The sequence below is a fragment of the Prunus avium genome, chromosome 7, assembly GCF_965620075.1.
Source record: "Prunus avium chromosome 7, drPruAviu1.hap1.1, whole genome shotgun sequence".
NCBI lineage: Eukaryota > Viridiplantae > Streptophyta > Magnoliopsida > Rosales > Rosaceae > Prunus > Prunus avium.
In genome coordinates, this window is record NC_142290.1 from 25,864,070 (window position 1) to 25,878,676 (window position 14,607).

Consider the following 14,607-nt stretch of genomic DNA (forward strand, 5'->3'; position numbering starts at 1 on the left):
AACCAACCAACTGCCAAACGGCAGGCTCTACCCTACCGACTGTCTGGAAAGACGTAGGAATCCTCCTCTCCACGATCACTCCTGGTGCCGATTCCCAGTCACCAGAGACGATGACCCGACGCTTGCGCCAGGTCTTCTGGGAGCTCGGCACCCCAACCACAAAGTGTCCACGCTGACCTGCCGATAGACAGTTGGACTGCACCCACCCTCCATTATCGGCACTCTTCGCCCTCGTCACACTGTACAGTTGGGCAAATTGTTCGTAGCTCGGCTCCCCCTCGCCAGCCAAGCTGAACGCTGCGATCGTCCCAAGCAACGTAATCCAAAAGTTTGGATTATACTGCCCTGGTGCATATCCGATCACAGCCAATATCTTCTGCACCGAATGTTTCAACGGCAGCCGAAGCCCATGCTTGAAGACATCAGTGAAGAAGACCACGCCCTTGTCATTATCACTGAGCGACTCTAAGGGCCCCGGGATCCGCATCCTTACCGATTCCGGAATATTGAACTCCGCCCGAATCTTCGCCAATTCAGCCTCGGTCAGCGTGTTCGGCTCTAAATCATCTACTCCAAACAACGGTTCCGTAGGCTTCGCCATCGGAATCCGTTGCCTCCCCCTGACAACCCTCAATACCCCTTCCCCTGGAACGGCAACGGACACGCCACCTCCATCGGCCTCCCGACCCGAGGTCGAAGGCTCCCCATCTTCAGGCACTCTCGTCGAAGTGCCCCCAGCCTCGGCACGTACTCTAGCCCTCTCTACTATTTCACAGTTTGAAGAGCTCCCAGAATCGGCACTCTCACTCCCCTCGGACGAACTCCCCGAGGACGATTCGTCCTCATAAGCCCTCGGACTACGCCTACCCTCGGATTCGGTATCTGACATCTACAAACACAAACGAAGGGAAACTAAGTGCTATGCTAAAATCAAAATCTTGTTCTACCCTTACACACTCATGTTCATGCTTGTTCATGCTTGTTCATACTTTGTTCAAACAAAAAATCAACGAATTCAACACTTTGATTCATACAAATGCCAAAACACGGCAACATACCTTGTTTGCACGGTGGTTCAAGTTCGCCGGAAATCGCCTCCGCCTTGTTCACACTCACCGGAAATCGCCTGCTCAGCCTTCGCACGGTTGCCGGAAATCGCCTCTCACAAGCTCTCTTCGCTCTAAAAAATTCCAAGTATTTGTCCTCTCGTCCCCTCCTCACATTTATAGAGCCGATTTAGCATCGGGACGCGAAGCGACGCATCGGGATACGAAACGCCGCGGCTCTTCACAAGCCATGCCGCCACGTGTCACGCATGCATGGGGGAGACCAAACGTCAGTTGCAACGCTTCCAATCCTCAGAGACGCTTCAACTTCCCGAACGTGGCGGATCTAGCCACCTTCGAGCACAACTCCACTAGCGATCGGCCGGCGCACATCGTTGAGTTTTCACTCACCTCTCGTGCCGAACGGCCGGCGCACATCGTTGAGTTTTCACTCACCTCTCGTGCCGAACGACAGCCGCATATTCACGAGTTTTCACTCACCTCTTGCAACAATCGGCACATCATGCCGTCTCTTCTCCAAGCTCACTCCCTTGGGCACTTGGGGGACTACATACCACCATCGGCAACTATGGGACCATTGTGTCCGGGTCAGAACTCCGAATACACATTCAAGTCCCCAACCGAGAAGCTTCTCAATCGGCAACTTGGGGGACTACTGTTTGTACCATATCTGACCCTCCACTCGTGCAACGACACGTGGATCTCATAAACTCGCCCAAGTACCCAAGGCCTCGGACAATCGGTATCGGCCACCGATGGCATTGCCTCAAAGCCACGAACAGCCGCTGCAGGCCCAACACAGCCTACAATCGGTATTACATACCGATTCTACAGAATCAGCCTCGAAGCACCCGCCAGAAATATCTAAATACTCGTGTCAACCTCCTAGGGCCCTCCCACGAGTCCCACATCGGAAATGAGTACTAAGAGCATACTAAATGCCCTCTATAAATAGGCCCCTCCACTACAATGCAGGGGTAAGACTTTTCCGCTTGACTTTTATACTTCTATATGGTCAACAGCAAGAGCTCTTAAAACAACAAACTTACTTAAGCATCGGAGGGTCTTAGGCTGGTTCCACACCGGTTCCATAGACCTTACGAGTCTCGACTTCTTTCTATTCAGGATCAGCATCCAAGGACAGGAAGAATCGGCATCCAATATTCAATCGATCTCTTGATCGTCCATCCCATTTGTAAGTTGCACTCATCTCCATCTGTTCAGTTTTTAGTGCCAACAGCACTTACCAAGTACCTTATGCAACCAGATTTTAACCAAAATAAAAAATAACAACATGATTAATCAAGTGTAATGGATCCTGAATCAAACAATGGAATAGATAAATTTATTATCATTGTTTCTTTTCTTATGAAGCCAGTTTATGATGTCGATTTATCCCTATATTTTCTAATTAATGAAATGTCTACCCTCTACTACATGGTCAGGCCTGTGGTTTGGGGTTCGATTCCTTAGGGTACTTATCTAGCTATTTTCTTGAGTTTCTTGCCTAATAGTGATTGGCTCAGTTACATTACGAAGCGACTGCATTACATTACACAACTAATCAACCAGCCACATTACAAAATTGATGAAATAAATGCGCATAGGAATTACTAATAAATCTCATCGGCTTTAACATCATCAAAGATTATCTTGTTCATTTCTTTATTGACATGATGTTCATTGGATTATTTTACATATACCCAAGCAAAAACTACAATGCAAGTGAACCACAAACACGAAATGCAAAATCCAACCCCATTTTGACAGAAAAAATTGGGGAAAACCATAACTTTAACCCTAAATTGAAATTCCACTAAATTACTTACAGATTACCAAGTGATGGTTCCACTTCAAACTTAGGTTTGTCTCAGCTCTCCTTCGTTGGAATATTCACACCTGTCACTTCTGAAATGAAAGAATCGTAGCTTTGCTCCAAGGAATACGGCTTCGCTCCTTCCACGACTTCGCTCCTTCCACGGCTTCACCCCTTCCACTCAAACTAACTAATTTTTCAGGTAGAGTGCGGAGTTGCCTTTGACTGTCGTTAAGTTGGATTCCAAACCAGTTTAGCTATGTTTCTTAGCTCTATGAGTTCTTGTGTTCAAAGTTCAACCTCGTGGGTGTTGATTGTGTTCAACCTTTACTGGGTATTAATTTCGAGTTTGGGTTTTACCTTGGGTTTCACCTACCCAGTTGTAAGTTAAGGGGGAAATTTGAACTCAACCATCCATATGGATCTAATGGCTGGATTTTGTGCCCTCATTTATTGCACTCAAATAAGGTTCCTCAAGAGCAAGGTCTAAAATATCGATGATATCGGAAATATCGGTAGTCCAAAAACACGGAAATGTCGATAGAAATATCGGGATATTATCGATATCGATAAAAATTGAATAAAAACCACGGAAATTGTAAGAAAAACTTGGAAATTTTTATTGAAACTTTGCAAGATGTTTATTTAGTCGATTATCTATTAGTTTATCACAAAAAATTGGAAGGAAATGCATTGCATGATGGATTTAACGTATTTAAGTTGATTATATAGCGAGCTGGCAAATACTGTAAGTGTAGAAAATATGTAGTAATTAATGAAAGAAGATTAAACACACCATAATCATTTATATATAATGAATTACTACAATATTTTGCACTTTATACATTGCATGGTAAGATACATGAGTGACTTAGTACCACATAGAGTTCCTATGAGGTTCAAAATTTTCACTATCTTCATCATCTCTATGTGTAGAGTAAATATATTGTGAAGAGTAGTCATTCTCATCTCATGTGAAAATTTGTTTCTTGCAAAAAGAATTCAAAACAAAACCATGTATGTGTATATATATATATTAGCATATTTTCACGAAAACATAAGTGATATGGTGGTTAAGGTGTTGAAGGAGTAAAATGGGAGGGATTCAAATCCCCTTGGTGTTTTTTTCAATATTGAAATTTATCCTAGATAATAAATGTTAGCTTGCAGACATTTTAAAGACGTTATAAATATTACACGCCGAAATATAATCACAAACACATCCTCAGCGAGATGGATAAGGCGCTGTGGCTGTTGACAGAGGGGGAGGGGTTCGAATTCCTCTATGCGCAATAGGGGAGGCTTTTCAAAAAAATTCATGTATTTTTGGGTTTCATATCGCGATACATTGCCCAAATCATTCATAAAAATATTGAAATTATCGTCCCCGATATTATCCCGAAAATATCGGCCCCCCAAAAAACTGATATTATCGGGATAATATCGTCAAATATTAGGGTTTAGGTTTTCACCTTCATTCGTCATCCCCTCCTCAGCCTAACAAAGCTCGTTTTCATCCACGTTCAGCCATTGTCACCCTCCTCAACTTGACAACGTCGAGTCACTTTTCTTCCACATTGAGTCTCTACTGTTACTCATCTCTTCGACTCTGGGGTGCTTGCCTCGTTGTTGTCTCTCTTAGATCATGGGTGTTGGTTTCGTCATTCACTTTCTCCTCGGTGTGTCAGCGTTTCTAGTGGTTGCCTTGGTATGGTGGTTTCAGTGGGTTTGCTATTGCTATTGTGCTGACTCCAAGTCAACGGCGACTATGGTGCGAGCTGCTTCATTGGGGTCAGCGGTCACGGTGGAGGTGGCTTTCCTCACGCCCCCCACCCCCCCTGGTCATCCGATTTGTGATCTCAAGCCTTACCTTAATGAGAAGACAACCGTTGTCTAGAGATTTGGCGTGGGTGGCTCTTCACCTAGGGTGTATAGCTTTGGTCCTCCTTTTCACGATGTTGGGCCAGGTTTTTGGCAACTAGGGTTGTTAGGTGCCATCCGTTTACCCATCTTTACGAGTTTGGCTGGTTACTCTGCGATGGGGACTGCAAATTCGGGTGATGTTGGTGTCCTTCTTGACAAACCTATGGAGACTGGCCGAGTGGAGTCTCCTGGGCACCTTCCTTAATGTGTTCTTGGAGCATTCGTGGTCTTGGAATCCAGTGAATGCTCTTATGCATGATCCCCGTGTTCAGGTTAAGTGGCTAGGCCAGTTTTGTTATTGTTGTGTGGTGTTTTCTTCATTCTCCCCTTAGCTAATCTTTGATTCTCCGCCTGTCTCCAGGACTATGTTTTCATAGGAGGTTTCTTGGTTAGTGTTGAGATGATATGGTGTGCTTGTGAGCTTTTTTATTTTATTTTCTTTCCTGGCCTATTTGCGGGGTTAGTCTCTTCTTTGTGTTGTTTCTTGCAAATTTCTCTTCTTTCATCACTAATTGCTATTAGAGGTGGCTGGAGATGGTGTGCTTAGTGGATGTTTTCTTTCTTCTTGGCATATTGTGTTCTCTGTAGGATGATCTCAATGTCTTGTGGCTGTGCAAAGGACTATGATTTCATAGCAGGACTCTTTTGACAGTTGAATTGTGTTGTAGTGTTCTCGTCAGAGGTCTATGTGTCAGTTTGTTGTTTTATTTTATCTTACTCTAGGATTGGTCTTGCGTGATTGTTTCAGATCTCTTGTTAACGGATGACAAAATCAAATGTGTGGGAGGAAATATTTTCATCTCCAATCACAGCACGCCACATGGAAAAGAAGATTATCCCTTAAATTAATTAATTGAACCAATTTATTTGGCCAATTAATTAATAGGGATAATATCTTAATTATAGGATATTATCTTTATTTAATAAGATAATATCATTAATTCAGATATTATCCTAATAAGGAGATATAGTCATCACCAAATTAGGAGATTTGGATCCCAATCAAATCCCTAATGGGCTCAACCTCTACAATTTAGGTAAAGAATAAACTTCTTCCTAATAGGAGTTTTATTCTCTACGAAACCCTAGCCTCCGAGACTCCTATAAATAGATGGCTTCATTCATCATTCAAGGTGCTTCAAAAACCTGAGAAAAACATCCAAAGCTTTCTCCCTCTCTCTCTCTCTTGTCGCCAACTTCTCCACTCTCCACTCTCCATATTTTCTCCACACAGCTCCGGCCACCACACACGGCTCCGGTCACCCGGTTCTCACCCTAGAGAAATCTTTGTATCCTTTTTAGCTATTGTTTCACCTAGATTCAGTCGAACTAACTTAGGCATCGGAGGGCCTTTGGCCAACACCCCTCGAGTGTGGTCTATTTACTCTGGTCTTTTTTACAGGAATCAAGAAAGAGAGAGAAAGAAGATCAAAGGTTGAAGAATCACAAAGCAAATATTCTCCCGCGAGGATTTTTACACAAATAAAATGTAAGAATTCAAATATAACGATGAAATCTTTTAACCACTTAACTCCAAGTAACATGTTCTATTTGTAGCTATATATGTAAGAATTCAGCTGGAACTACTTGGGTAGGACTTTCCTTTAAGTGAACATGTGGAACATACAATAATTTATATGAAACACGAAAAAACCTCATTTGGTACCTTTATTTATTGATATTTTCGATATGGAATGTAGGTGATATTAATTAACATATTCTTTTTTCTTTCCTTTCATTTTACTTCCCTTTGAGACCTTCCTAGGTTAGTTCCCATGCACGTGACCATGTGATTAAGTAATGTGATCACTATAACGAGCTGGTTCTATCCATGGTTCCTTTTTTTTCTCTAATTTTTTTAAGATACTAGAAAAACTAAAAAGTCAAATCTAACGTAATGTTGAAGGTGTCTTGCCTCTCAAGTTTATTATAAACATCACAATATTGAGAAAATTATAATACAAGAGCCAAGCAGTAAATCGTAATTAGCTTGGAAATTGAGGATGAGCCAAGGAGTGCACCGTCACAAGTTGGTCGATTTGATCCACTCCCACCGACAATGACGTTCTTCTAAATCACTTTCCCAGAAAGACTACGAAATCCTAACCTTATTTTTTGTCTCCGACCATGACATAAATCTATTCTGACAAAAAACATTAAAATACAGAACCCACCACCATTTTCTTGTCACCTTATCATCTTGTGCGCAAAAAGAGAACTGTTCCTTTCCCAGCTTATTATAGCATTGAATTGGTAGGTAGGGTTGGACTAGGAGAGCACTTTCCAGTCCATGGAGCACACAAAAGAAAAGAAAAAAGAAAAGGAAAGGAAAAATTATAATATATATTGTCAGCTATGAATTAACATAAAGTCTTATTTGGTTCACGGAACAGATTTGAGGGGAAATAATTTTCCATGTTATTTTTCAAGGGATGGGAAATGGAGATTAGTTTCTCATGTTTGGTAATTGTAGGAAAGTAACCAAGAAATACCAGTTTATTTCCTTTCACATGTTTAGTTGGTGTAGGAATATAAAACAAAGTTTGTTTAAATTTCTAATTATACCCATATGAAATCAAATATAAAAAAATTCATTTAATGCTATATTGTAATTCTAAGTAGTTGTTGGGTTGAAGTCTAGTCAATTTGGGTGCATTATAAGCTACTTCAAAATGGAGCAATGTGAATTAAGTAAGTTGACAATAGCAGTATGCGATCCTTTATCTTTACCCAAATCTGAATACCATTTCTGTATCTTAGAATTATTTTAAAAAGAAAATTTCCAAAGAAGTATTTTGTTTTCCCTAAATAATCAGTGTGCGGTTGAGATAGTGATTTATATTAAGGAAAATGCTAGGGAGACCAACTTGGGATACCAACTCTCTAATAGAGCGTGGGACCCATTGCATTGGTGGGCTCCACCTCTATTAGAGAGTTGGTATCCCAAGTTGGTCTCCCAAGTTGGTCTCCCTAGCATGACCCTTATATTAAACATGTTTATTTACCTCACCTCAATTATTGGGTGGGAGTGCTCGGAAATCCCAACTAATCCTTAATCCCCTCACAAGTGTTGCTTAGATCATATGATTAAATTTGTCTTTGTTGTAGCTTGTTATATATGCTTGGTTCATAAATCATCGTCACCCAAGGTTTTCAATTATTCTTATTATTTTCAAATAACTTAGTGAAATCTATCGTCACTAAAGTTGTTGAATTTTTTTTTTTTTTTTTTTTTTTGGTCAAGAAAGTTGTTGGATGTGGTGACTAGAACCTTTCACAAGATAATTTTCCTAAGTTACCCTGTAAAAGAGCAACAAATCTAATATCAATAGAGCACGAGTGTGTAGGGGCAGAGCTATGTATTGGCCTAGAATAATTGTGACCTCTTGAAGCCTCATACAAAAGCATTTGGCTCTAAAGTATATCAGTTGAAATATGACTATATAACCTTGAAACTATGGTACCCACAAAGAAAAGCTATTAGCTCCGCCACTGTCGGTGCGGTGCTTAACACACGTATCTTTCTTTTTTTTTCTCGGAACAAAAGTTTAGGAAAATGGGAGGCTACTACATCTCAACGCTAAGACATATCAAGACCTCTTTGAGGACTTACAGAGAGGGTCTTAGCCCTTTTTTGGTTTTTACTGATTACCCATCAAGAAGAATTGTCAGTAGTGGAACTCGAACTTAAGCCTTGTTAGCGAAGAGAACGATCCTTACCAACTCAACCAACCCTCGTTGGCATTTATCATTATTTGTCTTTCTTAACAAAGTAAGAATATAAAACCATTCCTTAATTTAAAATATGGTTAAATATCTTTTTTGTTACTCTCTTTTTGGCCTAAAATAAACACTATTTACAAGTCAATATAGTAGACAGCTATGGTCCATCGATAATTGTTTTTTTCTCTTTTTTTTTTTCATTATAGTATCTTGAACAAAATAAGCATCAAGCTTTCATTATGCATGCATCATGATCTGCTGGCAATGACATTAATTTACTTTCAAAAGACAATATGCATATGCTTATGTCTTTTGGGGGTCACAAATGCTTGGAGTTACAGATCAGAAAGTGCCACAACAACTGGCATTTATCTTTGAATATATTCTAATACAAGAATTAATTCTTAGATTGTAAAAAAATAAATAAAAAGTTACAAGGAATTGGTTTAATACATGCGTAATACGAAATCATTCTTCATCTCTTGCTGAATAAATCTCTGCGTAAAATTAAACATGTGTTTGAGTACCCTAAAAACTTCTTATACAAGGTCATTTGGAGCATCTAGGCCTTTTTTTGATACAAAAATTCAGCAGTTGGTGATTGCTTGTGATTCGAGATGAGGAACCAACTCAGAGTTTGGTTGCTAAATGACTGAAAAAGTACACATTGTTCTTTACATGTCTTAGATTTTTGCACACCAACTGTTCCTAATTCTTTTTCTTTTTTTGCCAAAGTTACGAAAGGAAAGGGAAATTCACACACACACAAGTACTATGGGGGCTTTGAACCCAGAACAGCCACTTGGGAGCACACCGAAGGCCTGAACTAATCCAACTAACACCCCATCGGTCCAAACTATTTGTACCAACTTCATTATTAGCATAGCCTCAACTCTCCCTAGTGTCAAATAATGGTATTTGAGAATTTTCCTTATTGTCCTTGTGGAGGCAAATATGTAAAATTACATTGTGTAGGCTCTTAACAGCTGCATCAATACAATTGTACAGGTTAATAACTGTTAGCTTCTCAGCTAAACAACCCCAGGAAAAGTGAAATTAGAAAGAAAAAGGGACCGTACTTTGAGGGACTAAAGGAGAAAAGAAAAGGAACCAACAGCCAACATCACTCTTTTGTGATTTAGCAAGATCATAATATTTAGTAACGAAAACAAAACAGAAGATTAAAAAAAAAAAAAAGGTTGACAGTGAGTTTGCGAGATCATAGCCTCTCACTCCATCAAGTACAGGCCATGCTTCTTGTCCCCCAATCACTTCTGCTTTAAACCCCCTTATCATTCCATAACTGCAGTATATTTAACCCATGTACTTCTCTTGCACGATGGAAAATGGTTGCCATGTTCTGAGAAAGCAGAAACTGAAAGAAATCTTGCATTGCTATTCCCGACCAATAACACAATGACATGTGTGATAACCTTTCCACTTATCATTGTGTTATTAGTCGGGGATGGTAAAACAGTGTTATCCCCGTTACAAGAAAGTTTTTTTCGTAGATAAGACAAAACTTATTAATAAAGTATTAAAATTTTGATAGCAACCTACATGTCAAGATTAGAATTCGGAAACAAAAATACTAGTCATACATACCACATTTATATACCACCTCTCTAACAGAAATGTGATACAAACAAGTGGGGGGAAAAGTTAATAATTCCGTTGAGTTGTACAACTATCCTGTGAACAAGTGGGGTCTTAACTATTGAATCTTAATTTCTCAGAAAAAGGAAATTAATCCACAGGTTAATTTGGTACAGCTGAATTCTGTACCTTGGGACTTCATTGGGCTTGTTATTGAATCCGCAAAGAAAGGCCCAAGTGCTTCACATTAAAAACGAAGGAAGCTTTTATCCCACATCGGAGGATCGTCTGTTTTACAAGTTCTTTATATACTTACGCTTAAGAACTAAGCTTGTCCCTTCGGGGACATCCGATAAAATTGGAACGATACAGAGAAGATTAGCATGGCCCCTGCGCAAGGATGACACGCATAAATCGAGAAATGGTCCAAATTTTTTTGCTCTTTTTTCTGCCAATTTTTTTTTGCCCTTTGAAGTCTTCGATGGTTCAGTGGCTTCGTCTTTGATCTTCCAGGTGTGAGTAAAAGTTTGAATTCAATCTAATTTGATCTTCCAGTATTTGATTTTAGTATGGAATCTTTTGTGTTGCAATTTAATCCATGTAAAAAGCTCGCCTACTAGCTGTTTGATAAAATGACTCTGTTACTATGACCCTTACCTTATATCATAATGCGTCAGTGTTGGTTTGGAACCTTCAATCTTGGTTGTTTGAGAAATTCTAATATCATACTGCTAGCAATTTAGGTTTAGGATTATAGACTGCGAGGATAGAAACACACGGCAGTGCTGCTACTTTTAAGCACTGCGAGAAATGTAGTTTCTAATGCCTTGCAGAAGAGTTGTGGTTTTCTACATTTGTGGTGGCGCGTCTCGTTAGGGTTTGTTCTGTCATCTAAATAGGTGCAACTGCATTTGAGTATTTTTGTTACTTGGTTCATTGATAGCAAATCAACATATATTTGATTGTTAGCTTGCTGTAACTTCCTAGCTGTTTGTTCACAATTAGTAATTAGGGAGGACTATTAGAGGGATGAACAAGAATATATTGTGTGTTGCTAGCAAGTACGTGAATTGAATGTGAATAATTTCTAAAGACCTCCCTAGATCAGTTTTAGAACATTCGTGGTGGCGCGTCTCGTGTTATGGCAGTCATTTTCCATTGTACTTCTGTAAAAGACATTGCAGGTCCCAATGGTTTCCTTTGAATTTTGAGGCGGGACAAGCCTTTGGTTCTAAGGAAGACATAGGCATAAGACGAGGCAAGCAATTAAAGCAGTAAGATTGAATTCCAAGCAAAAACTTAAATGAAATATCAGTAAGATTGAAGACATAGGCATAAGAGGTGGCAGTAGTTTTTCACTTTCATAGCAGAACAGATAGTAGAGGATGTTGCTAGCTAGCCTAGCCATATAGGAAATAATTCAAAGTAAGTTAAAACAGATGATGCTCATGAGCAAACTAAATCAAAAGGTTATTCCAATCCAACTTCAACAGATTTATTCGATATTCTTCATCTCCACCACATCCACACCACCAGTTCAAGTTGAGTCTCAGTCAGTTGACTACCTTGAGAGTTTGATACTCTTTGTAAGTGATGGCTGCTTCCATGAGATGGTGCGGGCCAAATTCCCCACCATTTTTCAAGAAGGACTTGAACATATTATGGGAGAAGCCACTCAATATTGTGAAGCCTGGATGTTGTGTACAAATCCAGGGATCTTCATCCTCGTTGAAATACTGCTTTATTCATCTCAATCATCTTCTCTATATTTGCTGTAATTTCAATTTGAAAATTGAACAGAGGTTGGTTGGTTGGTGCTCTCTCTCTGCTGGGAGGACTGATTGATTTTCTTGGCTAGAGTTGTTGGAGAAGATGATTCTAGAATTAATACAAAACGTACGCCCTAGAATGATTATGGATTCTATTAGTGACTTGGGCAGCAAGGAGTTTCCCTTCCCCCTTTATTAGTTACCACAAGTAATAATTTGACTAATGTTAGTGTTTTTTTAGCAGTTCTAGCCCACATGCCAGCAGTCCCAAGAGTCTTGGCTTAGAGTTCTTTCTCTCTGTATTTATCTTTGTATGTTTCCTTCTATATCTTCTAGGATATATCTTGTATATCTCTTGTATATCTCAGGTGGAGGGTTTCAGTAAACTCAAAAATTGGTTGGTGCTGTGCCATTGTCAAGAACCCGAACATGTGGAGCTGGGTTTGGGACTTTTGGTGTCTGAACTGAGTGAAGAGCCAAGGAAAGGAAGGCTCATTGGTGGAGAAGAAGATGAGCCAGACAGGATACAAGGCGATCATGATCTTAAGTCCAAGTGCGAGTTGATCATGATCTTAAGTCCAAGTGTGAGTTGATCATGTGGAAGTGTAGTGTTTTGGGGGCTTTGGATTTAATTTTGGAGGTGGGTGTGAATGCGAATTTGAAGGCAGAGCAGATGATCAAGAAGGTGATTGTGTTCACCGAACTACATCCACCTGATAGCCGCACCTGATATCTTGTTCAGCACGAGTTACTAGAAGATATAGAAGGAAATATACAAAGATATCATTCGGAAGCAAAGATATATCTTGTATATATCTTGTATCTATCTCCTACATCCACCTGCTTTTGCTGCTGCTTTAGGTACAAGTCCTCCACCATTGCCTTCCACTGAAGCTCAGCCACTTCCCCGACATCCTCATCTTGTACATATTTTATGATCTCATTCGGAAGCAAAGCATCCAGCTTTATTATGCTAATGTCACCTCCTCCTACTGCTGCTGCTTTCACCTTCTTCAAATACTTCTTAACCACACAGGGCTCTCGGCCTTGACGATTGTAGTAATTGGTCAAGGGCCCCAAAAACTCATTATGTAGCCATTTCAACTCCCACTCTTGTGATTGATCTGATTCGGGCAGGGCAAGCCTTCTGGCGATGCTTTCAAGCAGAAAAATGGTGCCGGTCCAGTGCTTGTGCCCGACTCGTGTGGAAGTGCAACACTCTGCAGCCCTGGATACCAAAAGATGCGAATTCATTTTGTCTATATCAGACTTCAAATGCTCCACGAAAATATCAATAACTCGATCATGTAACAATCTATATAATCCAGGTCACGGTGGTACCTCTCAGGATGAAGACGCAGATGCGCAGCAGCGTCGTGATCTTGGTCGCTGTCTCATTTCGGAACTAGAACCTTGTAGAGAATTTGGACAAGGTTGTACCACCAACCCCCATGGTGGAGATAGCGGACAAGAGGCAAGTTGGCAATAAAGTGGAGGTGCGTAACAGAGTCTTGGGGTGGTTGTGGTGGAGCCAAAGCACGGCCGTGTTGAACTTTGTGTCAGAAAAATCGATTGAATCGAAGGTGAAGATGAGCTTGAGGGTGGTGAGGGGACTGTGGGACCAGGCCAAGGGGAGCAGTTGCTCCAGATATGTAAGGCAGGGGTTAGCATCTCTCCATTCCGGTCTGAGGGCGTTGAAGAAGAGATCAAGGCAGGGGTGACCGTAGGAGGAGGAGGGAATACAAGGCCAGAGGCTGTTGTTGTTTGCAATGTCAGCGTTGGCGTTAGAAAGTAGCCATTAATCTCCTTCTTTCTATTGGTGTGGTTGGAGCTACTACTAGTTGTGAGGGTGAAGAAATGAAAATATTGCCGCCTAATCTGCGTTTGCCAACGACATTGACAAGGTTTCGGTTTCGGAGGCATCCTCCTGCTGATCCCCCTGCTGCTGCTGCTTTGTACCGATTCACACTCGTCAAACACAATTGCCCCGGCTCCACTGCTTTATTCATCTGAATCATCATCTCTCAGTGGTTGGTTGTTTGGTTGGTTGGTTGCTGGTTGAGCCTTGAGCCAGGATTAATTATAGATTTGATGCCTGCTTGCTTGGACACCAAGGATGTTTCAGTGAGTCAGTTGTATTGTATTGATGTATATAAAACATGTAAAAGAGTCCTATGAAAATAGGAGATAAGAGTGAGTGATATTTAAGCGATAAAATATAAGCAGATAGGCTCTCTCTCTCTCTCTCTGATTGAAAATTAATTTCAAGTTTCAACAAAGTAGATGCAATTACAAGCTTCACCTTCTAATATTCACTCCGTTACCTATTGTGAAGAAGAAGAAAAAGTATAAAAAGGAGAGAGAGAGAGAGAGAGAGAGAGAGAGAGAGAGAGAGGGAGATTGGGCTACAATGAAAAATCAAATAGGAAGGATTATGATTGAAAGATTGGTAACCCAACAGGAAAATTGGACTCCCCTGTCGATCGAGCTGATTGTAGGACTATAAGAGCATCTTAAAATGACTACTCCAATGTATTAAATATTAAATATGGTATTCAAATTAATTAATGGTAATTCTATTTGACAGCTTGCTATGATTTTAATGAATATTTTTGTTCTCATTGCATGTACAAAATAAGTTGTTTCCATGGTCTGTTGGAATGTTTGTTAAGTGGAAATGGGAGGGTTTGATTGTCGCATAAGTAAATGTGAA

General features: G+C 40.4%; 1 long non-coding RNA gene and 1 other non-coding gene across 2 annotated transcripts; both read left to right on the top strand.

Moving 5' to 3' along the window:
• The first annotated feature begins 10,329 nt into the window (after positions 1 to 10,329).
• LOC110774355 (uncharacterized) lies at positions 10,330 to 14,002 on the top strand. Its single transcript, XR_002529506.2, has 2 exons — positions 10,330 to 10,638; positions 12,263 to 14,002. It is a non-coding gene; the product is annotated as an uncharacterized LOC110774355 (long non-coding RNA).
• Positions 10,459 to 10,561, top strand: LOC148293231 (U6 spliceosomal RNA). Its single transcript, XR_015826012.1, has one exon. It is a non-coding gene; the product is annotated as a U6 spliceosomal RNA (small nuclear RNA).
• Positions 14,003 to 14,607: the final 605 nt, after the last annotated feature.